This window comes from Bombus terrestris, chromosome 6 (genome assembly GCF_910591885.1).
Source record: "Bombus terrestris chromosome 6, iyBomTerr1.2, whole genome shotgun sequence".
Classification (NCBI taxonomy): Eukaryota; Metazoa; Arthropoda; class Insecta; order Hymenoptera; family Apidae; genus Bombus; species Bombus terrestris.
Window position 1 is genome coordinate 10,277,319 of NC_063274.1, and position 26,822 is coordinate 10,304,140.

The 26,822-nt window shown below is 38.7% G+C and overlaps 1 protein-coding gene and 1 long non-coding RNA gene across 9 annotated transcripts in view; one reads left to right on the plus strand and one right to left on the minus strand.

The window, feature by feature from the left end:
• LOC125385334 overlaps positions 1-23,467 on the minus strand; it is a 75,277-nt gene extending 51,810 nt beyond the window's left edge. The window contains exon 1 of the long non-coding RNA XR_007224449.1: positions 22,903-23,467. This is a non-coding gene — a long non-coding RNA (uncharacterized LOC125385334). The remainder of the gene's footprint in view (positions 1-22,902) is intronic.
• LOC100650960 (fat-like cadherin-related tumor suppressor homolog) overlaps positions 1-26,822 on the plus strand; it is a 499,821-nt gene that overhangs the window by 322,515 nt on the left and 150,484 nt on the right. The window lies entirely within an intron of this gene.

Below are 26,822 nucleotides of genomic sequence, written 5' to 3' on the forward strand. Positions count from 1 at the left end.
TTCAAAGAACTCTACCTCCAACAAGATATCTCTTTTCTTTTTCCCATAAACTTCATATATCGCGAACGTTTGACGGACTTAATTTTCTGTAAGAACAGACTGAACACGGCCGTACAATGCATCTTATTGTATTGGTCGAAATGCAGTAAACTGCATAACTGCGCAACACGCGTTCATCAGCGTCGCGAAAGGATTGACGTGACGCTCGCATTGGCACAGACCATTCATCAACGCTGACCGACGGTGCATTTCGAAGCCGGATCATTCGTTTGTCGAACGACAGGTTCGACCAATTGAGCTATCCAGACTGCCGGTAGATCTCCTCCTTCCCCTCGTAATGCTCCAAACGAGCACCACCTACACGACTGTAGACGGGATTCCTCGACTCGCGATAATTTGCATAACCGCGTCTATTCGTCGAATATTAATACCAACGCCGCATTGCCGCTGTTGGAAATATAAAGCTGTGGAAATGTGCAGCATTTGAAAAGATTTTTAAAAATCTCCGGAAATTGCAACAATGTTACATCATTCGTTTACACTCGAGCTTGGTAGACGTTCTTTCACGACCACAGATTCGAGCGAAAATACAATTTCGCTAATCGTTATCGTATTATAACTCTATCGCCACAAAATGTTCGCTAACGCTAAGAATATTTTGCCCTACTTTCGGAGATCCTTAGAATGGGTTCAGCATCCGCGGGTTAATCGCGTTTAATGATACTTTCAGCTACAAGCTGCGGCAAGAAAAATTTTCACGAATGTGGAAGCAGAGCGTTATTAGTAAGAACGAGGGTAGATATAGCCATAAATCGTAAGAAAAATTCCCAAGTAATCGCCGCGAATTTTTCCTGGTTTCCCCCTTCTTTTTCCTTGTTCTATCTTTTTTTCTCTCTTCGCTTTTTCTCGGTTTCCTTTCGTAACGCGCTCGTGCATCATCCCCAACGGCCTTCCAAAAGTGCAGCCGAGCAGAGCAGCAACCTTCAGGGGACGGTTAACCGCTGCTCCGTGAAACGGTTTGGCGCACCGTGAGTGCCTCGTTAACCCGTAAATCGAGTGTCTTCTCAAACCGAAGAGAGTGCACTTCGGTGTACTTAATGTCGTCGGCGAAAAACGTCGAGCTTGCCGATAAGCTATCAACGATTAGCGCCTTCCTCTTCTGGTGAAACGTCTTCCTGGTCAAGCGCGTTAACACGCTGAGAAGGTTTGAGCATCTCTCGAGGCTCTACGAGGAAATTTATCTGCTGATACGAGCAAGATTTTCGTAATCACACTCGAAAGGTTAGCGAACGATATGTGAAATCGTGGAGCTATTGTTAGTGTTTATTTTAAACACAATATGTTAACCGAAGCAGACTTATAATAATATCTTCGGATTTTCTTAGTGTCATGATCAAATGATAGCCTAGGTCAGCAAAATCCATGCAAAGATTTCCATAAACCTTCGTAATTCATATTTCTATGCTTTCTTCCTCAGATTTCTATTTCTATATTATTTACTGGGATGTTCGAACTTCTATGTCAATCTTGGTCTTGTTAATAACAAGACTTTCGATACTTTGAAAAAGTTTGTAGCGCAAAATTGCAAGGAGAAATCAAGCTTATCAAAAACGATTTAAAAAAATCTTTGAATAGAAAATAATCCAAGAAACACGGTGGGATTAAATGTCTAAACTTCCATCTAATTTCATCCGTCAGAACGAATCAAAACACATATCTCCTGAGAAAATGGAATGTACTTACATCCTATATACGCATTACGCTTAATCTCCCTACAATCGCTGAACCGTGACTGAACTCAAGCTCCAAAAGTAGAATCTTCGGCATCTAGTCTGCTCTAGTGCTGGCACAAAGGTGTCACATTGTGAAAATCAGGAAACTGGAAAGGACAACGGAGGTCCTCCGCCTAGTCTGGTAATCCTCCTTGCATAATCCTCTTGCGAATTTCGACAGTGTTCTACTTCGCCCTGTGTTCTGTGCATGCAACAACATAGAAACGATACGAGTTACATTCTAGAATTTAAACTCCGTACTATATTCTCTGGATTCCGGATCTTGATAATTCGAATAATTATACACGTCTCGGTTAGCACATTCCAAGCAGTGGAAGCTGGTTCGCGAGGAGAAAATGATCGTGGAAAGTGAGTAGATGGATACGTTTCTCCGTGGGAGACAAACTCTGTGTCCAAGAGAGCACGCGTGGGTGGGATTACATCAGCTTAAATGTCGTTTGGATGTCTTCGTGTATGTCTGATGGATAGATAATGCTCGTGTTCATTACATTAGTCGCGTATGAATATTAACTCGTTTAGGTAGAAGGACGTGTCTCATTTGCCTCGCGACTATAATAACGAGAATTACATCTATCGTACGAGTCGAAGATATCATGCTTCTTCCGTCTATCAGGATTTATTCTGAGGATTTATCGTTTATTTCGAAACACCTGGTATACCGTAAAAATTAGATAACGTTTTCAAAGTTCTATAGCCCTTGTAACAAATTTTTCTTTTTGTTATTGGAACGGTTTAAATCCAGGTTTAAATTAATGGGTTAATAACTTTGCCGAGGCAAATAGTTAATCATTCCGTCACGGGCCAATCCGACACGACGAAGTTCTTCTATTTTCCGCCACGTCGTACGTAATTAGCAAAAAGCTACTTATCGTCTTCCTTAACGCTGTGTCCAACACAGGTCCAACTTTTAATGGAACCGTGGTTAATTACGTACAATAGCAATTTTCACCAAATGTACGAATTTACGGAATAATGCAAACGCACGTGGCGATATCGAGGATTTAAGAGTAAAAGATTGCTTTACACGCAGATCAACGCTATCAAACAGGCCCTACAGATTTGACAAGAATAGGCTTCGATCGAATCCCATTAAACAACGTTACCAATAACAAAACAACATACCTATGCGCAGTAATTATCGTAATTTTGTTTCCTATGAAAGACTGTTTGTCCAAGTTGTACGGTCGATCTGTTCCCCTTGTTTTTCCTTGGGTTTCAGAGTCGAATATCGCGCAAAGTCAGGCGAGGCATAGACAGGTTAAAGTTAAAATTATCCATCGACGAGGTCCCTACGCGGCAAGTGGCGCTTTAACAACCGTCTGGAGTAGCAAGTAGTGCTAATGACGAGTCTGAAAACTGTGAAGATGCTAGAAGGGTGCAGTGAAAAGAAGGCTCTTGAAGCGGAACGTCGGCGTGGTTACACGTGATGCATGAAGATCGCGTGCCATCGCTGCTCGTGAAAAGGAAAGAATAACGTTGCGTAGAAAACCGAACTGATTACACACTTAGACAATGACGTCTGGGGAACACGAGGTACTCTCGAGGTCGTGAGACGACGCTAAGTCCCTTGAAACGCGACGCTAAGTCCCTTGAAACGCGACGCTTTGTCGTTCCCTTCGCAGAAAAGACGCTAATTTCCATATTGCGTTTAAATTCTTCAGATGATCGTAGACTCGACGGTATAAAACCCGAGCTCCATTGAGGAATTACCGTGTTGTGCGTTATTACAGGCTTACGGAGAACCTTGGTTACGTGCAAATTGTAATGACGGTACGCATAGCGTAAATTACGCTTTCTTTAGCCTTTTGGATTTCTTTCGTTCATTAGCGCAATGGGGAGTTTCCTTTCTTTCAAAGTTATTTTAACAAGCCGTGTACGTTCGTTATGTCTTTTTTGATGCGAAAATTTATAGTCTTTCGTAAGATTTACTATAGTAAAAAGTCATTTCTTTGGATACAATATCCGTTGAAGAAACACACTGAAAAAGGTCAAAGAATTTTCTCTCGTTTATAGATATTCTGATAATCCATTGCCTTTCATAAACCTAGCTGCTCGGAAAAGAATTGTTGGAAAAGAATCTCCTGCTGAATTTCACATGTCGCACAACAATGTCAAACAAATTTCACAAAAATGTCGCTACCGTGGAATATACGCTAAAATTGAACAAAAACATAATTTACTTTTGATTATTTAGAATTCATTGAAAGATTTGCCACGTAGCAGTTTTGTGCACGCGCGTCCACTCAACGAGGAAGAACGTTCTTTCGTATATCGAAGAATCGAGGTCGCGTCGCAAGCCAATTGCGCGAGCCGTGCTTTTTAAATGGTTTTCCATGCGAAAACGTCCGGTTGACGAGCGTTCTCCGCGCTCCGACGACCGACAATCATATATTCAAACTGCGCACTACCATTTACATAAAGAGTCACGGAAGAATGATTCCTAGATTTCGAGCGTTCGCCTTCACAACGTTGCCTGCGGTTCAGGAACGCTTATTCGATGTAGCATAAAGCAGAATTATACGGCGGCCTTGGTTACGAATTGATTCTTATGTTCTTCTTACGATTTCTCGACTCGATAGATTCTTATTACTCTACGCAAATCTTCGATTCGCGATATTTTCTTTTCGCCACTTGGTATTTTCTTTATCGTTTTGTAGATTATATCGTAGAGTGGCTGAAAAGTTAAATAAATTGGCTTGCGAATTATATACCTACTTGTGGTGGTATTTAGAATATCTGAGAGTATTAATGTTTCTAATTGTAAAAGGATGTGTAACTTTATCATTTAATTTTATTCAATTAGATGATTTTATGGGATTCTGCATTCCATAAAATTAAACTGCAACTGTTAAAAATATTTCACCATATTACACGGCAAGCCGAGGCAGCCTGCCTTTTTCCTTTGATAAAATGAAAATTGCTTCAACCCCGAGGGATACTATATAATTAAAGTGGGAAAACATATTTTCAAATGTTGAAAATAAGAGAGATATTGCACGTAATAAAATTGGTGTATCCAGTAGAAAATAATATCTGACGTAACACCTGACATGTTCGTGAATAGATATAAAAGTCTGCTGTACTCGTATGCGCTTTATAAAAACCTATATAAGAATCCTATCTGTTAAATTGACTCGTATTTCATTACGTTTCCATTCACTATCATTTTATCATTGTATCGTATATCTAAATAATTACCAAGAAAAACCGTAACCTTTACAACAATACTTGAGTCAGAAACATTGACCTTTTCACCTCCATGTCTACCATGTATATACGATCCATGTAAATCAACGCCAGTGTAAAACACCGTCATTAATGTTGATTTAACGTAGCATTCTCTCGCTGCAATACTGAGCTACGAATCGAACGTGTGGCACACCTATTGCGTCAGCTCTACCTATTTACGCGTTCGATCGCCAATAAAATCGGTCTAATAACGATCATCTACGATTCTTTAATGCCGTAGCATCTACCGTGGGATCGGCGCGTAACTTCCACTGGTAACTGGATGCTTCTTTATGAACACGATCGCGGTTTGCAATCGGGGGATAAAAAAACAAGAAAGGGAAAGAAATACAGGGGAGACTGTATCGGAAGCGAACGCAAGGTTATATTATGCTTCATTAGCCGAAGAAGAGAGAGGCCGCGGGAGCGTCTCGAGTACAAAACGAACGCGATCGAAAATTTACGGGGGATGTCGAACCGTCGAGAATATGGAAACGGAAGCCTGCACGATCCAAGTTAATGGCCGCTAGGATCGCGAACGCGAAATGAGCAGCCTTCCCATCGGCTTGCTGCGCCCGCTTGCCTTTGGTCTCATACTCGCTTTCAAATGTCACTGTGCGGTCTTTAACGCGGGCGTAACATGCGAACTTTGCACACCGATAACGAGGCGAATCTTAGCGGTATACCTGGCCTTCGTCGTTTAATCTAATGATATTAGAATGAGCTGGGTAGTCAACGTGATCAATACGTAATTTACCATTGAAATTTCAGAGATCAACGACGATTTGGGACTAAATTGCATTCTTGAAGATTTTGTATAGTTTTTTGTAAAATATATTTTCATGTAGTTTTCATTTATTTTTCAATTAGATTTTTTCTGTAAAATTCAAAACGAATATGAAATTTAGCGCCTTACGTTTTTCAGTCTTTCATACGACAAGTTTTACAAAACAAAAGTTACAATATCTATTAAACTAATATTTTCGACGTAAATGGATTTATAATATTTATAAAGAATTTCGAGCTATTAATTAATGTATTAAAAAATACATGATTCTATTAAAAAAAATAAACTTGTCCTTCACGTGAGCCTTACACGCACACCTACAGAAAAATTAATAATATCAGAGTATGTCCCCTTTGAAGTCATGTAACTTTTGTACGAACCATTTTTCGATGTAATTAATAATATCGAAAATATTTCAGCTTAAACTCTTAAGTGACTCATCCTGTATATTAATCATATGTCGTTGAGTTTGAAAGTCTTAGAGTTCTATGTGAATATGTTTGGTTTGCTTTCTATTTTTTTGGAAAGTGGAAATGGTTTGCAAACTATATATGTGAAATATATGATAGATGGAGATTTAAAAAGAGCAGAGGTGGTAGCGGAATAAAAAATTTTATGAAAATATTTGCGTGAAATATTCGGTAGTAAAAATAACATTCTTGTTTGCTCTGATTGATCTTTTTTAACCTTGCATGATTTTTGAAAATATTTCGCCAGAGAGAATTTTTGGTTTAGTACGTTCGTTTGAAAACGAAATAGCAACTTGATGAGATAAACGAATGTTCTGCTTCGGACATTTTGCTCTCGAATGTAAAAAAAAAAAAAAAAAACGTACGCATGATACGCGGGTTTTCAATTACACGTGCATTAAATTGCGTTCTCAGTTAAAATTGCATTAATTCAAAAATATTAAATTGAAAGTACACTTCGCTAGAAATAAAATATTTATAAAACCTACGTGTTTATATTGAAATACATTTTACACAATTTATTGTTCAAATAGTAATATTAATCCTTCGTTCCTACCCTATCTGCATCGGAAAAATTCGAGAAAATATTTACTGTAGTCGAAAGATGGAAATACGTAGGATATTTCGTAAGTCTCGCGTATCTTGTCATATAAAATGTATCTTTTTGCTTCTCAGAACTCTGTAAACTTTGCGCGTTTGTTAAACAACTTCCTACACGATGTCACAAGTTTACGGCATATCAATCATGATCGGATGCTACGATGCAACATGGAGCTTTATGAAGCAACTTTTAGAATCTCTCCTTATTCGACTATAAATATCAATCAATTTGAGTCGCTTTTACTTTTACTTTTATACTCCTTCAAAATTCTAATTTAGTATCCCTCGACGCATTCGTCGTTAAACCTTACATAAAAGAAAGATCAAGAAATGGAGAGATAAAGTGACTACATCGTTTTCTAGATTACAGTTTCATTATATGGTTGCAGTACACAGGAGTAGCTACACTATCTCGCAACAATCGTGAGAGGCTAATTGATTTTAGGCGCAGTACGCTGTATGTAGTCCGTGGAAGAGATATAAAATAGATCGTAAATTCGAGCAGGCGTCAAACTATAACATGTTTCAATTACCGGTTCCTCTCGAGACAAGGACTCAGAACCGTATATATTACATTCCATTTCCTTGTTAAGCACGTAGTGATACGCCTTTGTAATGGAGCTAATAGCAAAGACTGAGAACCAAAATATTAAATTCTTTTCCTAACTTTACCCTTTCTAACATTATACCTTTCATGAATATTATGCACGTTATATGAAACATTCTTAACTTTCATTATTTCATTTTATCATACAAGCAAAGTTTGAAATAAATCTGAAAATGCGTAGAAGCTACACTTTATTCTTAGAAATTTACAATTTTTCTATATTAAATGTCTAAACACGTTTAATGTCTGAATACAACTTTTACCCTCCATTCGAAAACACGCATTAAATTCCAAATCTTAATACGGCCAGCACCGCTTTAATAAACTTCCTCCATATAAACCCGCTTCCAAACAATTCTCTTAATAATTACATTGCCAGTACCAAACGAGAAAACGCAATTAGAGACAACACGGTGAAACTCTCGTCGATTTCCTAACCAAACACTACCAACAACCACCAACGATACTTAGGCGCGCGTATCCTTGCTTTTACCCATCCTTCCATCCCAATTAGTCTTCGAACCACTTTTACCGCGGCGCAAGAAGAGTCGCGGAGGAACTGCATACCTGCAGTAGTTTCGAATAAATTTCTCGGCGTCACGTCGCAGCCAAGTTGCGGTTTCGTACGCAGTGAACTTTCTGGGAAAGATGTATGTATATTGTATACCTCCCTCTGGTGGAATCCGTCGACGGGACCGAAGTAATGGAAATAGCGAAGCGGTAGTGGTCTGCACCGTAGATACGTGCAGGAGATGGCGGTATCTGACGAGACGCAGCCTCGGGTCTCAAGCGTGAGGCTTAACCATGGCGGAAGTGCCGCGAGATTCTCTCGGAGGAAAAAGAAAACGTCGACTTACGCACACGATATCGGGTTCCTAGCACGCTCCATGTATTTTTGAATCGAACTCCCTGGCTACGTGATCCAACACGATCTATCGTTCCGCCCTATCAACCATTTGCTTCGAGAATACCAGCATTCCACCGATTGCTTGCTGATGGTGATCGTGTATTTTTTTTGACAATCGACCACCGGTCTGATTTGTTGTGGCTACGGACAGCCAAGAAATTCACTTTTCGACCCCGGCATTTAGATACGGCTCTGTGGTAACCTGTGTCTGCTCGTTTGGTTACATTGGAGAAGCTTGACGGTTATGGTCTTGTAGGGGGAACATGAGATGTGCAAAGAGCGAAGGAAATGTTACAAGCGAATGGTATTCTCGCTGGTGCTTGGAAATTATGATCTGTTTTATGATAAGTTGTTTAAGCAAGGGTTATTGAGCTATCGATCGTGTGCTTTAAATTTTGATGAAGATTTCGGTTGTTTGTAACGAAACGAAAACAACTTCCAAATAATTCCTAGAAATATTAATTCTCTGTGATGTCAAATACATGAGTGTACATTCACTTGAATCTATATAGTTCCGGCTATATTTTAATGTCTAGGAACGTATCAAGCAGAAATATATATATATTTTATATACTAAAACTGGAACAACTACGAAGTATGTCGAGTTCAATTGAATATAGAACGTCAGGATTTTAAAAATACTCCGAGTCGGACTACGACTTTTAACCTCTTGGGAGATATTCGAACGCGTGTGCATTTAGTTCTTCTTTAACTCAAGCATAATTTAAGAAGCTACAAAAATACAACAACTACGTATCTTCCCCTGGAATTTTAAATAATCATAAAATTAAACATCGCCAGCATCTTCGGACCGGTCACGACGTTTCAAAGCGAATAAGTATCTTTTAACTTCAATAACCATAAAATAAATCATGATTTGAGGCGTTAATAAAGCTACAATCTCTACTTGCAGCGCCATTCCAAACACCTGCAATCACCAATGAATATCTAACCTAGAAATCCAACGAGAACCAGAAAGAAATAGAGAAAGTTCGAACCGCGATGCATCGAAGTTCGCCAGACGATGAAACCGGACGTCAGGGCACGAGTGTCGATCGCCATTGTGGGAACGAAGTTGCAACACGCCGCTTCCATCAAACCACGAATCTCTTTCTTTCTCTGGTTCTCTATGCCTGGTATGTTTCGTCAGCGAGGCTCAGGCCGTCGATGTCAGTCGGATACGAAAGCGCCCTGGTGTTTCAGAGAGGCAAGATGACTGCCGGAAAAAATTAGAATACAGCCGGGCGTGTCCGGTAATACTTCCAGCTGAACTACAATGAACCGATGTACCCTGCAAAGCGATTGCTACACGGAAATAAGCGTATATGCTGGCTGTACCGGCTACACGTATGATAAATAAGGGGAGAGGAACCATTCCTCGGCCTTCTTTCTTTATTTGCCCCGCTCTTTACCGCTCCCTCCACCTTCTGGAACATCGCGCGGATCGTTCCTGCGATTGTTCCTACGAGAGAAACTCGCTGCTTGCCGTAACAACCGCTGGTCAACGATTGTGCAACCGCGATCTATCGTTTCTTCGTGAAATATGCGCAGAATGCTTGTATAGTTTTCGTATCAACAGATTATCCCAAATTGAACGAGTAAAATAATTTCTATAGTCCTATTATTTTTGTTCGTCTCTGTATCATTATATTTTATTATTAAGGAAACTTGCGAAAAGGTCGTTCAATCGTCGAGTATCGTTTCACAGCGGTTTTATTATATGTTATCGGAAATTACAGTTAAAAATTATTTCTCGTTTCGCTTCTACATTTGTGCCACTTCTATGTACTTCTACTGTTCTGATTTTTTAATAATCAAGAGTCGCAATTATAGCTTCCGAGTAGAGCCAAACTTCTTATCATTCTCTGGATGTAATTTCTGAGACCAAGCCGTTTAAGCAGGACAAATTATAATTCAGAAAGTTGAAAATCTCGTTTCATCTATTATCGACTTTGTTGATTCTCCAGGGGAAACATTAATTTCTCTCGAGCATAACTTATATTGCGTTAATTTTCGTTAATTTCGTTATTTCGATATTTCGTTAATTTTCTTATAGCAAGCTACTATCACTTATATATGCAGCAATTATTTAATCGTAACATTTTCACAAAATGAATTCCAATAAGCTTTGCAAAATTTCAAACATGAAACTGGTCTAAGAAGGACTACAATTTAGAAAACTATTAACTACTCAGCGTAAACTTAACACTTTGACAATATTTTTAACAACTTCTTTTTAAAAATCCTGGAAACCACAATTGTACCTCGTTTCTCACCAAGAAGAGATCTGCTCTGTAAATGTTTGTGTTGTCTAGTCCCGAGGTAAAATCGATTAAGTCTTTTATCAGAGAAGCACCTATCGATCCGAGAACAGAGTTTCGTTCAAACATCTTGGTTAAGATATTCTTTTATCTTTCCTTTATACTTTCTCCGAAGTTTTTAGTAGGTACACAGATCGTGTAAATGCCAATTTTGTCAGAAACCGTGCGATCACGATGCTACTTTCTTCATGGTATTTCATTCTCCACCTTATTTTGTTATTCTTTTCTCCATCAGTCTCCGTTGAATAATACATGGCCGGAAGGTCCGACCGAGCTGTAATTCATTTATCAAAGTAATAAATCAAAATATGGTTTCCGAATTATTAATAGCTTCCACATTTCTGGTATAAGTACGATTCACCAGAACGCGGATAAAATGCGAAGAGCGACTTTCTCGCGCTTCCTCGAAACGCATTTCGTTTCTTGACACCATGAACGTGACTCAATTATACAAAATTTATGATCTTTCGCTTATGAGCAGGCACGAGCAAAAAATATATTTATAGCAATTATTGATTGTAATTAATTTAATTAGTCATCGTATAATAAAGTTGGAAATGCTTTTACTCATTAAGGATCTAGAAATAATTTTCCATATTTATTTAAATTTCATAAAATTGTAAAATCGAAGTGGAAGAAAAATAGTGACGAAAGAACATTAAACAAGTCCTTGGGATTAGATAGACTTTTAGCTAGCTTTTAACTCCTAGATAGATTAGAAAATAAAAGTCCATGATGTGTATTTTCTTTATTTCTTTCTTCTCTTTTTTCCTTATTCTTCCCTTTCTTTTTCCTTCTTTCAATCCTTTTTTCTACACCATTTTTTTCAATTTTTTCCCCTCTATCTTTCATTCTTTTTCATTTGTCTTGTCTACCTTTTCGATACTGCTTCTGCAGAATTTCTTCGCGAGAAGTTTCTTCGCGTAAAATTTCATAAAAAAATGAATATCTTTGAACAACGATCAGGATAATATTGCGTCTGTTCTAGCGAACCCGTTACCGTATCCTTATTTAATGCAGCGTTCGGTGTCGGTTCTCCGTGTACGAGTTTTCCCTTGGAAATTGCACGCAAACGGCGCGCGAGGAGGGCGCATGATCAATAATTTTCACGTATACCGACGTTTTTATCTGCGGGAATAATTCAAACGTGCACGTCGACAACTCTGTGTATTAAACGCGTGCACCACACACGAGCGTCGAACGCGACGTTACCAAGAAAAATGAACCTTTAAGCGGGCCGCAATCGTACCCGTTTTTATTCCCGTTTATCAACGTTGCGCGATACGTCACACGTTGACATTGTAGTTGCTCGCTTATCGCGTTGTTGCGATTCAACTTCTCGTTTTGCAGTTCCATTTCGCGTTATTTTCTGGCACCGCGTGTGCGTTGTCGAGTATCGATGGGTCAATTGTGTTAACGTAAAACTGCATCGCAACAACCTAGTATACCGATGATAGTTGCTGGCATGACGTTTATCTCTTCGTTCGTATCGAAGTGACACAAAGGCATGAAAGAGAGGCTGCAAATATCGATGAACGTTATGATAAAATCCCACTAATAGAACGAATCCACTTTTTTATTTATTTTTCGGTTATAGAAGATTAGTTTAACCGCGACATGATACGTATTAGAACGTTATGCTTTCTGTCGTAAAAATCGATTTAATGAATTTTCATCGCGAAATATCGGAATACGAAACACTTGTAGCAAAGATTATCAAACAATTATTAAATAATTTATTAGTTATTAAGAAGAAAGTGATAACAAATTCTATTTAAATATCACAGAATCATCCTTTAATCCAACGTCTGCTAACCACAGATACATATTAACTACGTTAAAATAATAAAAGAAGTTTCTTCAAAGCTATTCCAGCATCCCCGCAGTGTTTCAACAGACCCCACGCAGTCAATTAATTTTGAATCCCGAGCATAACCGTAAAATTCGCCTGGCGACTGCCCATCAAGATCCCTCGCGTCCCCTTGGAGGGTGCGATATCCCGCATTATCGCTTCGTTAGTCGTTGAATGAATCATTAAACGAAATGGTCCGCGGGTAGGCCGCCTCTGAGACTACTTTCGATCGATCCGATAAACAAAGCGTTTGCCACGTGTCCTTTGTGCGTCGGGGCGTCGTGATTAAGCCCCAGTCAGCCCCGTGATGAAAAGGGCGACGGAATTTTTCACGCCGCGAAAACGAGAGTGGGCCGTTCTCGCGTTCTTTCGGTCAGCCCCAGTGAGTCCCATCGAGTTCTCCTCTTCACCTGGCACACCTCTTTAAGACGTTCTCTTCCCGTGGCCTGTAGGCGCGTCATCAATAACGTCCTTTCCATTCTCTCGCTAGCTCGAGGGCGAGAGAAGCACCGACGTAAGTAGGAGAGGCTAGCTCGAACCAAGAGAAAGGCACGACAGAGAAAGGAATAAAAAAAAAAAAAAAGAAAAGAACGGAGAAGTCTGGCGTGGTGCTGGTTTTTCGTAGGGAAGAAAGGGTGGGCTTGATCGCCGGGCATTATCTTCCTAAATTGCCCTGGCGCACCAATATCCGCATAAAGGCTGCACCAACCAACCCCAACGTCTCCGGGTTCAATCTCTTGTGTACCGAGGCAAAAGTGTCGAACCGGCTGGCGCGCTCTTCGAGAACGAGCTTCTCGCACCCTCCTCGTTATTATTATTATTATTAACGCTACTTCTCATCTGCGTCCCGTGGACGTTCCTGAGGTGCGTTACAGAGTTCAATTCAACCCCTGGCGAAGTTGTCTGGTCTTGGACCTCCAACTAATCCTTATGTTTTCCTTATGTTCGTTGTACCGTGACGAGCACATAGTGTTTGATATTGATAATTTGGGACTTGAAATCATTTGGGATTAATGATGTGTGTTGAGTATCTGGCCTAGCGAATGGAAGATTGGAACTTCAATGTTTTATTGCAATTAAGTTCTTAATAGCATTCTGAATAACACGTATGAATGCAAATACATATGATTTACCTATACGTGTCACTTTGTGGATAAGTGGTTAATGTTCACATCAACGTTACACTTAATTTAAGATACGCAACAATTTGAGAAAAATAGTGAAAAGTTTCATCAAAAACGATCAATTGATAAAGTGTGTATATAAATATGATTGGATTAATGATTAACAAAGTCGACTATTCTTAGAATCTCGTTTCGTAAGTTGTTCGTTAACGAGACACCACGTGTGCTTTTACCGATCAACTCGCGCGTACGCGCGTGCAACCAGTCGATCCAATCTAATGCAAGTAGTTTTTTCCGCTTCGCTGTTCGCTCGGCGAGTCACGCGCGGAAGTACACCATTAACCTGTCGGTGACTTATGGACAGATCACACATAATAGCGCGTTGATACACAGGGGTCACGTGGTGTAATAATACGGAGAAAGGCCCGCAGGCATGCATTAAAATAGTCTAATCTGGCGTCGATGCACGCATGCCCTGCTACGAGCCGGTAATTATTGTATTCCGAGAAGGTCTTCGCAAAGTGGATAATGACTGGTAAACTTCATTGGCTCCTCGAACCTGTTAAACGCCGGCTGAGAAAATCGTTTTCTCGCTTAACAAGAATTTTCGCTCTTATCTAGCAGTGAGCGGCTCTTTCAATAAGACCAAGGAAAAGAAAAACGTTATCTTGATTTTATATCTTATATCTTGGTGGAAATTTAATTAAATATAAAACGAAGGAAAATGTAATTTTCTACCGTACGTATCTGGAATATTATATGCGTTATCTAACGATGAAGTTATTTTAAATTTGTACTGAATTCAAGTCATGTTACAGTGTTAAGATTCAATATGACGTTCAGCAAAATCATCGTTTTGTGTTTCAACGTTTAATATGTCGAAACAAATATTTTATCATGCCGTGTTAATATTACAAGTTTTTAGTTTAACTTATTAAGGTCGCACTTAATATTACGAAGCACTTTACTTGGAAACATTTTGCCTCTTGATGTAGAAATATCTCACTGTAGCTTATTCCTTGCTTAGTAGATTATGCTAACTAGTGTTTTAAAGCAAGTCCAAAAAACTACACGTGTGCTTGTACAAAATATGCATACGAAGAATAAGGTTTAAGATTAAGTATGTTAAAGAAAACTCTCCGAGTTAATATAACAAAATAAACTTTAACATTTTACCATTGAATTACGAATTCAGCTTATACATATTCATTGAATTAATAAAATAAATCATTCAACATTACTACCTTCGTACAAGCTAATATTAAGTATAAAAAATATTAAAACTAGACCTTAATATCTTCCCATGTATTTTTCATGTTATAAACGTAATTAATATTCATTGAATTAACAAAACAAGCTTTTCAACGTAGCTATTTTCATCTTACATATAGCAATATTTCACGCTTCCCGCAACAAATCAATTTGCTAATTACACTTTTCTTTCTCTGCTTACAGGTAAGAATTAGCAACCCTACATCAATACCAACGACTCGTAGTCACAGGAAAAGCGAAGAGCACATGGTGAGTACAGGCTCACTCTATCATCTGAACGATGATGTATAACCGGACGGTTCGTCAGCGATTATGAGGATCTATTCTTAACGAACGGTACTCACGACCACCTTGTCAGCGTTTTTCCATGATCCCATTCCCGCGACGTGACTCTACTCGTTTAATATTCGTGTCTCGCGGTGAAGAGTTTTCCGGTCAGCCGAAGAAAGAGAGGAGGAAGCGTGAAATTCTATGAATTCGCAAAATTCTCCGCAGACGCCGTAGCAAATGCTCGAAATCCGTTTCTGATAGATGGTACACAGTGTACAGCGTGTATTTCATTTCCTGTATTCAATGGAAATTCATGCGCCCTCGCTATATCATCCACGTGTTAGTCGCAGTAATATCTTTCTGCTTAAATGATATATTCCTGGCGGACCATTTGAGACCAACGCGATCGAATCGACTCGATCGAATCGGAACATAGCGTCCGTGGTTTTCGTTAATTGAAACATTAATTTTCATTTGGTCGGAAGTTTCCTTTCGATCTATCTCATGTACTTATGAATTTGTTAGAGCAAAGTATTTTACGCGTATCTCATTTTGCGCGATGGTATAGTCATTTATAATTTTGCTTTTATCGTAAAAAAAGTACATTAATGTTCGCATGTCAAATACGACCTATATATCGTAGCACGTCCGTTCAGTATGCAGTTTAGTAACCCCACCCCATTATTTTCTTACCTCTTTACTACATAATAAGAAGCCATTATGGAAGTATTTATATGCTAACCGATAGGGGGGTTATAGCGCTGACAACATTCATTACTTCCCATCTCGAGCCCCTTCATGTGTGCTATTTTTAATTCCATTACACGCTCATTATATTCAATGTTAATTACATTTCTCTTTTTACACTACATGTAATACGCCGTCTCCGCCCCTCCCCGCGCTCATCGATTCTATAAATATTCTCATTTTTCCACCCTTCTCACCTGGCTTTATCCCGCTTCGAACGATCGAAGAAAACTTACATCGACGAATAAAGCCTCATTTTCGTGTTCCGTTCGATCGTTATCCTCGTAGGGACGTCGTTACAAGCGATTCAATTCGTTTTATCCGCGGATCTGGAGTCGTGTTCAAGCCATCGACTTCTCGTCGTTTCAGAAATTGAATGCACGATAAATGCGAACGGGAGAACGGGAATATGGAATTTCAGGGAATACGCGCGACGTTCTGTAATGGCGCGCGAAACGTCGATCCCTCGGTCGTGCGACTCCGGTGAACGATAATAATTAAGGTAAAAACGGGACGGTTTACTGACTGTTGGTGAGGGCTAACCACGCGGCTGATTACTATAGTTAGAAGGACATCAAGAGCGGCGGTTTTCATGCGAGGGAACAACGTAAATAACGCTAAGTCGGTCTCCATCGACGGTTTCTTTCCTGCGGGAGCCAGGCGCGAAAGCTGTCGAGGATAGTAAACACCGGTGCGTATACATAAAACGAAAAACGAAAGCGGCCGTTTCGAGAAACTACTTTGTTTAAGAGCTATACTTTCATGGTCACGCGAACCTTTCAGCTACCACGGCTGTTTCCTTTCTCTAGACTCGAGTTTAAATTGTTCTACTGGCTGTTTCAAAATGGTCTGTGGTTCTGTGCTATTGGTTAACAGAAGTTGACAGAAATAGAATAATATTAATTAGTATTAATAGTATTAATAGAGTAGTATTAGTATACGACAGTCATCAATGGTCGATACTAGGATTTGAATCGATTTTCAGATATGGAAATTTTATGGATAATTCTATTTCATAATTACTTTTCCTATACAAATAATGCAATAAAGTTTCGTGTTTATGGTACACTTCTATGGCATGTCTAAAGGGTTCATCCATCAAACAGTAAAATACCATGTAAAGCTTTTGTTTTCGTAAGTAACTTTGAAACACCCTGTATGGGAATAGCAGTGAATAGATTTGTATTTTCAGTGAGGAAAATGATCGTTTTGGAATAAACTGTTCCTAGTTAAAACAAATTTATATAATATTTTACTGTAATCTTTATTCGTTAATAGATCATGAACTGCCGAGTAATTTCTAAACATATTAACAGAGCGTGTTATCATTTCGACCTTAGTATGGAATAGTTTTTCTTTGTTACACACTAAAGCTCATAATATTTTTAATTATTTTCAACGAATCGCATATTCTGAACTCATAATGTTTTGATATTATACGTTACAGACGAAAAACTTTACATGCGTCATTGAGAAATTAAAGATAACATACCTGGGCTATCTTTTTGACGAGAAGTGTATGAACCTCGTTTGTTAGAAGATAATATTTACACGATATTATTCTTCGCTAAAGTTAATAAATTCGTTATAAATGCTTTCCGCTAAAAATTCAAGGAATTTATGGAAACGTAGTGTTACAGGTTTGGTGAACATCTTACAATTAGCATATTCGTTTTTTGTTCAGCTTGTCGTTTGGGTTGTAGAGTTATAAAATTTCTTGCATTATTTATACTGCTTGGCACTTGGTATACTGCTTAGCTTGGCTATAATGCATAGAACTAAATTATAGTGCGCCGAGTAATTAATCGCCAGATGAAGTAACTTTATTGCTCCGCATGATGTTACAACCTACGTGGCGATTTAACACTTGTAACAGGATGAATATAAAATCAGGCTGGTAGAATGCGAGAACAGTTAGCTTCTAGGTGATGAAGAGCACGTGTTACTATTCTGTTCTAGTGAATACGGGAAATTTTCAATGAGGATCGGTAATTTTCCATTTATTGTACGATGCAAATGAATCTGAATGAAGGATGACCAAACGCTCGTGTAAGCAAGTTTGTTCGTAATAAAAGAGATTTATTAATGTTCTAAGAATACGCAGCTTGATAGCGGATTGCTTAATCTTAATCGAGACTTTCATATCGAAATGCTGCTTACGCTGCGCAAACGACTTTGTGTCGAGAATAACATGCAGAGACTCGTTCATTTTATATTCTCACGTTTCGTTCCGATTATTATTAGTACAATAGCAGCGTAACAAGAGATCGAATGCTAAAGAGAAAAAAGTTAGACATAAAATTTATGCAATATTTCTTTCTTGACACTTATATTAACTATATACATAGAATCTAGCACGGAAATATTTTCAAAACATTATTCTAATTAGTTTCGTTATCGATCTTCTAGACACATATATGCGAGAACAATCGAAAGCATCATCGTAAATAGCAATTTCGAACGTACGACGCGAAAGTTACATGGATTGCAGTTTTGCAGGCTGTCGACGCGGAAATAGGGGGTGCAGGTGCACGCGGCGTCGTATCCGAGAATCGTCGAAAGGTGAACAATGTTTGGAAGTTAGAATGTTACGAGGAAGAATGTGTATGTACAAAAGAGTGTTACGATAGAAGCAGGAGGCAGAGGGGTGAGATATATAAAACGCTAAGGGAAGTTGGAAAGAGGTACGAAAAGTGACGAAGAAATGTGCGAGAAGGGAAGGCAGAGAGCAAGAAAAAAGCAAGGAAATTTAGAAGAGGACTAAAGGGGAACAAATGATGGGGGTGGGGAGGGAAAAAGAAGAGAAAAAGAGAAGGAACAAGGAAAAGAAAAGCGAACGGAAACAGAGGGATGAAAGAAAGGGATTTCAAGTGGGAAAAAGGAAAGAAATAGGAAAAGAGCAGGACAAAAGGATGAAAGGGGGGAATAGAGAGAACTTTGTCGACAACTATCGCTGGCTCGAAGCCCTGCAGGCACTGGGGAAATATGCGCTGTGATCGGAACGTGTATTGTATATCAGCGTAAAAATCGCACGACAGAGATGCCGAATCGATTCCCGCGGAACAAATCACGCTCTCTCCTAGGTTCGTTTCTTGCTCTTGCACGGAGGTGTCTCGCGAAAGGGAGAATTGATTTCACCCCGGTCGTGTCACTCGATATTCGCGATAAACGCCGCGAGAATACTTTATCTAACGAGCGCTGTGATCCTTCTCGATCTAAAGAAAGAGAGAAAAGCAAGAGGAAAACTTTGTACGTAGTTGGTGTATATACGGATTACTCGAGTTACTTAAATTCGAGTTTGCGTTCGAATAAATGGAGTTACATGACTTGAAATCGTTTGAATTCAGATAATTTCACTTTAAGTGGCTAGTTATTGTTAGTGGAAAATGGATATCTGAAATGGTCTGTGGTTAAACTCGATTTGGTTTAGAGAACCAATATTTGAGCGAGCACGAAACTGGAAATAGTAGGGAGAACTTAAACCTCGCTCGAAACTTGAAAGAATATTTCAAAAGAAATAAAATAACAGGTTCACGAGTTATTTAACTTTGTATCATTTGGATTCGAGTAACTTGATTAATTTGTATGAGGTGTAACCGGCAACGAATCACAACGTTTTAATAGAGAATAGTAATAAATTGTACATTCGCGTTAGAGAATGTACAAAGGTTAGCGCCTGAATTATGCAATGTACCTGGTAAATACATCTAGCTTATTAACGTCTCGTATCCTCTATTATATCGTACACGATGGAACATTTGAATAGCGAATACTTGAAATCCTTATTCCAAGAGCATTCCGGAAATTGTAGGAGTCCTATCGATCTTCCTCCTTCTCTTTCTAAAACAGCACGATCGATGTAATTGTTTCTTCAGTCACGACTCGTGAGAGGAAAAAGTACCAGCGAAAACGTACGGTACGCGCGAACACGTAGCCGACCGGCAAACTCATTAAGACCTTAAGTGCCGGATTAAACAAACCTTTCCGAAGAAAGCAAGCAGATTACAGGCTTGCGACGATGTAAACGAGTTGTTTCACGAGGTGTATATGTATACATAACTTCACGTAAGATACGTAATTGCGAATTAGTTTTCTTCAACGAATTCCTCGGTTGCCCGCTCGATAATCCTCGTTTACACGCACGATAACTATTATTAATTTCCTGTAGCCTAGTTGGTCGATACGGCGCCGGATCAGCACGGATCCTAACCAAAGCGAGAAGTACTACATATGTACATCCCGCTGGCAAACTCTGTACGTAGACATAGCTGTATTTGATATGAAACGAAATGCCTATAAAGAAACTGGCTTCCATTAAACCACGCGTATTCGACACCGATAGCATTTTCGTGTTCAATTTCCTGGTCGATCCACTTTTTTCTCGTCTTTCGGTCTTCGAGCGAGCACCGACATAGCGAAAAATACGCCGAGGCCATTCGATGAGTTTTTTAAGCTCTAGACATAGCTATATCTCCAGAGGACCCGCTGCGCGAAATTGATATTGTAGGAGTGGTTGGTTGAGCTCCCGGTATGCGAATAGTCTTTTGGTTTTCCGGTTATAAATTATAATAAAATTTCTCTGACTGACTGAAGATCGAGAATAAAGATATCGTGGCGCATTGGTATCTTAGGGGAAATATGATAGAAGTTATTTTAGAATCACATGTTACGGGTTCTACGATGTTATTGCAAACAAGTAAAAACTTTTCTCTATGGTAATTTCTTGAGTGGCATCGTATAATAAAAATCTAACAAACAAACAAACAAACAAACAAACAAACAAAAATAGAAACAATAATAGAAACAAAAAAAGAAACAAAAATAGAAACAAAAATAAAAACAAAAATAGAAACAAAAATAGAAACAATAATAGAAACAAAAATAGAAATTCAAATTTTCAAATTTTCAAATTTTTAAAAATTCAAATTTTTAAATATTTAAAAATTCAAATTTTCAAATTTTTAAAAATTCAAGTTTCATAAAAGAAATTTCCAAAAGCATATTATTTTTTTTTGTATTACGTCAATCAAAATACATATACCTTCAGAGTTGAAATAAATTTATCCTATCGACAAAATGAAGAAATGAAATATCAACGAAACCGTAAAATTTATTACTTGCCTTTAAAGCGAGCATTTTAGCACAAGTTTCGGGAATCATCGCAAGAGACTCGAGCGTTTTTCCGCCGCAATGGCGATAGTCGAACTTTCTTTTTACGTACGAGTATCGCGAGTTGAGGATATCGTCTGCGACACTTATTATCAGAATCATTGAAAGTTCTCAAAAGTCGTAACCCAACGGGCGTATTTCATCCGTCATGGCCAACCGCGGGCCGTTATACCTTAACGATCCTATAAATGGACCAAACAGCGAGACCGCGGAAGCGGAACACTTCTAACGAGTTTCATTGAAATTCACGAGAATCCTGGCTGACCCCTTCATAGTACGATGCCCGGCGGAACTTTCGAATAAAATTACCTTGGACGCACAGTGAATCGCGAGCGTGGCAAAAGGACGAGAGCAGAGCGTGTTCGTATCGGTATTTCGAGAACGTAGAGAAATTCACCGGTGGAAATTCATCGATCGTCGTTCATCGATCATCATCCACCGATGACGCGATGACAATTGGTGCCAATCGAAGCTCTAGAGTTGCATATGGTTGCCCAAGAAAGTCTCCTAATGAAAGATGGCGTGCTAACGCCGCGAACAGCAGAAGGATGTTGCACGAGTAACAGAAAATAAACGAAATTTCGTTTCGAGCTGAAGTCCGTTGTGTCAGCAGTATTTGAATAGAGATATCTCGGGTGATAAACGTGTGGTTAAGAATCTCTGTTGAGTAGTGACTTATTAAACTTTTTTATTTGAAAATTCCTGAAATTCTCAAGATATTTATATCGAAATTTTAATATCTTATATTTGGAATAAAACGTCAACATTTGCTCAGGATTGCATTTGTATTTTAAACATGATAAATGGCAAAATGAAAACAGGAATTACGTAAGCCACACCTAAGATTAAAAGTATCTCACAGCACCTTGCTATCTAACTCTATGAATACGTATGACGCATTCTATCTTTGTACATGTATAAATTTATTTCTTAGAAATGTGATTACTCATATTCAAATGTTACTTGCGTAGCATTTTACCAGAAGTATTTTATCTCGTAACATAGTGGCACGTACTTATATACTTATAAATTATAGACGAGTATTGGTAAGTAGAAGTATTAAAGTATATTCATATCGCTTGCAACTTTGTTCCGCCACATTCTCGATAACCCCATGGAGAGAGTCGTTAGATCTGATAACCGATAAACATAATATGCGTGTTACACGATAATGCCACAGGGGGTCATGGTCTTCTTTGAAAAACGGCGCCAGAGTTGCACAGCGAGATACTGTTGCAGAGCTTAGGCCCTCATTCTCATACGTGCTATATGTGACGTATAAATATACCCGCATAAATTCCCATCCTCTTTTCCAATTGCATGTAAGTACGAGATTTTGATTCGAAACAACGTGCATTCCATTCTTTGAGCGTTCCAAGCTGTACGTTACACTTCTAGAAACATGCCTTAAAGGTAAATTTTTCGTAGCCTTAGACCGCATTCTTACACGTACGAACCGTTACTCTGTTTTCCAACTGCACGCACGTAAGAATATAATTTTGACACAGAACAAGAGTCCCACTTTGCACGTTACGTGTACAGAAACACGCCTTAAGGAAACGTTCTTTCACTCTTCTTAACCTAAACGATTCTCGGAATTCCGTTACTTCAGAATCTACATCAAACTACTGTATTTTGATTTACAATTCCGAGTACCATACAACACTTCAAAAAGATAAGCTTTCAACGTGTGACTTACTTTAAAAAATGAAGCTTAACTAAAGCTAAAAATGGAGATTGGCATTCAACACTCACCAAAAGTCTAATCATCTTGCACGTTGTATTCTTTCACACTCCGTGTAGCGTCAAAATTGATGTCTTTAGAAAGATTCGACCTTGTTTATCGTCCAAACATTACAGCGATGGAAATTCGGCTTTTTCAGCCACGTAGTAGCTCCGGTTCTACCCGAGGCCCAACAACACTTTAACAGTTCGGTATTCCCCCATAGCGCAACTGTATAACGCGATAATCGCATCATGCTCGACACACAATGGCGGATTAGTTGCCGATTCTCCCCACGGCGTATAGCCAGTTAGTTGAAACGGTTGCACAAGCAAATTGATGCGTGATCGTCACATTGTTCCCGGAACTAGTCCTCGGAGACAAATACGGCAAGATTTTGCGATGCCGTTACATCACAATCCTATACACAGATCCGACAAAAATTTCTTAATTTATCTGCTAAACTGTAAAGTGCTTCAATCGTTAAGTATAAGTTGTGTATATCAGATGTGTACATCTACATATACGTGGTTTATTGTTGTGCGATCACAGCGCTCTGTGACTAGCGTTCAATTTGTAAAACACACCTTATAACAGTAAGAATCTTATTCCCACCATAATAGAGTTAGATCAGTATAATTAAGTACGAATACGTGCGTTGCAATCGAATGTCGACTAATCTTTTCAGGGAAATATCGTATTTACTCGCTCGTTCGAAAGACGATACCGGACATCGCGCGACCGCTGGTGATATTTCATCTCTTAATGTTCCTCGATCGAGCAACGGAAGATTAACCGTCGAATATGGCTGTTGCATAGATATTTCAATATGTATAATAGTTTGATGGAGTACACACAGACGTTAGTAAGAGGATTACTGAAATACACGGAATGGAAATGAGGTTAGGTGAGAAATGTTATCTCGTAAGATAAGCCGCCAAATGTTACCGTATTTTTCCTGCGTGGTCATATATCATAGTCTGTATCTTTTAATTTCTTCCGCCATTTTCTTTTCTAAGACGTTCTTTCACTGACATCTACCGTATTCTCTCGCAAACATTTATTGCATATAAACGTTAAGTACTGTATTCCATTTCGAAATCCGCTCAAACAGTCTGTGAATTCCATAGAAATTGTTCCGATAAGAAACATCCTTCGAAATTAGTGCTCGCGAGTGCAAGCCTCCCGGCAATTCATAAGTCGATTTAACGAGATTACGCGGCAGGGAACGGCGTGATTCGTAAATACCGTGAGTGAAGAGACGCATGCCGTCGAGAACGGTGTCATTCGATCCGACGTGACTCGTTGATTTGCTCGATAAATGAAATTTACGAGGTACATATAATGTACGCGGATAGTGGTGAGGAGCACTGAAACAGCGGATCAAGCGATTTTCCCGAGTAGCATCGTCTAACCTCTTTCGAACGACACGACGACGACAACGATGACGATGTTGACGAGAAGAACGGTGTCAATGGACGAAAACGCGAAAGGCGAAAGAGAACAGGGAGGAAGGAGAAAGGTGGGCAGCGTATACCAGGTAATGTATTAATGGGATGCAGAAGCAGCCGAGTTACCCAAGTAAGTGTCATTAATCTTTCGCTGGCGCCTCGCGCGCAAAGTGTCAGCTTGTTGGGTTGGTTCGTGGTGCGCCTCCATAGGTGCCGGCTGCATCGACCGGAAGTCGAGACAGTCCGACAAAAGTGTTCCCCTCCTTCAGATCGGAACTTTTTGCTGGTAATTAATGACAGGTCATGAAACAACGGCGCATGCAAAGAGATCCGTTAAGTATGTACTAAACGCAGCTTTGTGAGCTGCTCGAACGGTCGAGCATCGAAGTGACGTTGCACCGAGAACAGTTGGCTAAGGGAATGTGGGTGTTTTGCAAGAATGTGAGGATCCCTTGGTCGAAGGGAAGGGTGTAAGATGTTGAATTATTTTAGGTAAATAACGATACATTATTTTAGATGTGAAGGTGAGAGATGCGAATGTGTATAGGGATCTATGCTGTTACTTGAAATATTGAAGTAGAAATTAGGTTCTTGTAGTACGTAGTATGTTGGTCTAGATTGATAAATCGGGTGATTAAGCGTTGCCTAAATATGGAAAGCATTTAAAATTAGAAATTTACATCAAAGCGAGTAAGGATCAGCCTTGAGGTATTGATATTTGTACAGAAACAAATTCAAACAATTTTGTCGATATTACTAGTAAATTTTAAGAGAACACTTTGTAATTGTACATTTCCTATTGTACAAAAATTGAATAAAATATAGCATCAATTTTCAATAAAATTTTCCATATACGTGAAATCATCACAGATCCAACGCATATGTATGTTAGCCAATAATATTGAAACTTTTATAGCTGAATCAAAATCCAAATAGGTCGTAGAAATTCCTCTTGAAAGTTCTACAACCTAGGCCATAAAGATCTCTCGAATAGCTTCTGCAGCTGGATGTTGATCGTTGGAATTTTCAATCATAAAAAATAGATGCATCAAAAACTGGATAAACTCAAAGTACGGTATTATAAGGAAAGGACAAATAAGAAAAAGATCCTCTTTACACGTCGATGATAATACGTATCGAGAAATTCTCGATAAAGTTAACATTGGTCGGCCGACACACATAGCAGTTACATATTGCATTCGTGCATTTACAGACAGATTCGATACGGTTATCTTTCATTCTGACGCAGATCGCTCGAATTGATAGCGTACGATCCCAAGGAGAAAGTATGCCGCCATCTGTGGTTTTATCCTTCGAAACAAGGCTCGGTTAAATACGAGCCTGACATCCTGGCGAACTTTCGCCATTTCGTCGGTCCTTCAAGATTTAATAAAAGCGTTTAGTTGTCTTTGCAAACCGCCATTTCGTTCCAATCACTTTATGAAGTTGCGTTAATTCTGTAATATTTGCCAATTTTTATATCTTATAAAAAGGCGTAACTTTTAGAATATGAAGGGGTTTGATAACTTTGTTTGCAAAAACGAATTTTTATTATAAATGTCGGGGTGTGATTCATATTATTTAACGAACAGGGTTTATAATATAACCAATTTTAACATCTTACAGTTTTTAAAGGTGTTGCGTAGGTTAAACGAAAGTTTCCAGATTCGAAGAATATGATATTGAAATGATTATCAACAAAAATTTATGAGAAAGATTTACATATCTCAGAAGTTAATGTCTACACTTTTTATACTTTTTGAGATTGAAATGGCATTTAGAGTTAACCCTTTTAGTGCGATCGAAAGAATTGTATCTAAGCAAAGAATATCGAACCAGTTTGATGTAATTTGGTAAGGTTTGAGAAAAACATTATTCGAATTTGTGGAACATCTCACACAGGGCTTCTGCAGAGAAATTCAACCATTTATAACGTTTCATAAATTTATTTTGAGATAAACTTCTCTCGCGATGCAAATAATAAGACGCCATCGCATACGTAATGATGTATGCACTAAAAGAATTAGACAAGAAAGCATTAGACAATTAATGAATTTTTAAATTATTTAAATAACTTGTACCTTTGAAAGTAAATTACTTACATATAAATTCCACATAGATACATGTATTCTATCGGCAAATAAACTCCTGAAATACAGTTTTAATTATACATTTTTTCCATGAGATTTCTAAATATTTACCATTTTTAGGGTTCAAAAAGTTCATTCACACGTACATTTATATACGAAACATATTTCCAACGCCCTTTCCGTTTTCTTGAAATTTCGATTTTCAAATGATATTCTTGGCGAACAAGTGGCAGCTGAGGATCACAAGTGTAAATAATGATTTGATCGCGAAGAAGAGGAAGGGAAAGATGGCATATTCGCGACATGGTGCAACGCCTATCGGTTTTTATGCTTCCGGTGGAACTTCTTTGGATATACGAAGGATAACACGAGGTATAAAAGTGCGTTCTCGTAAAAGTCAATATTGTAGCG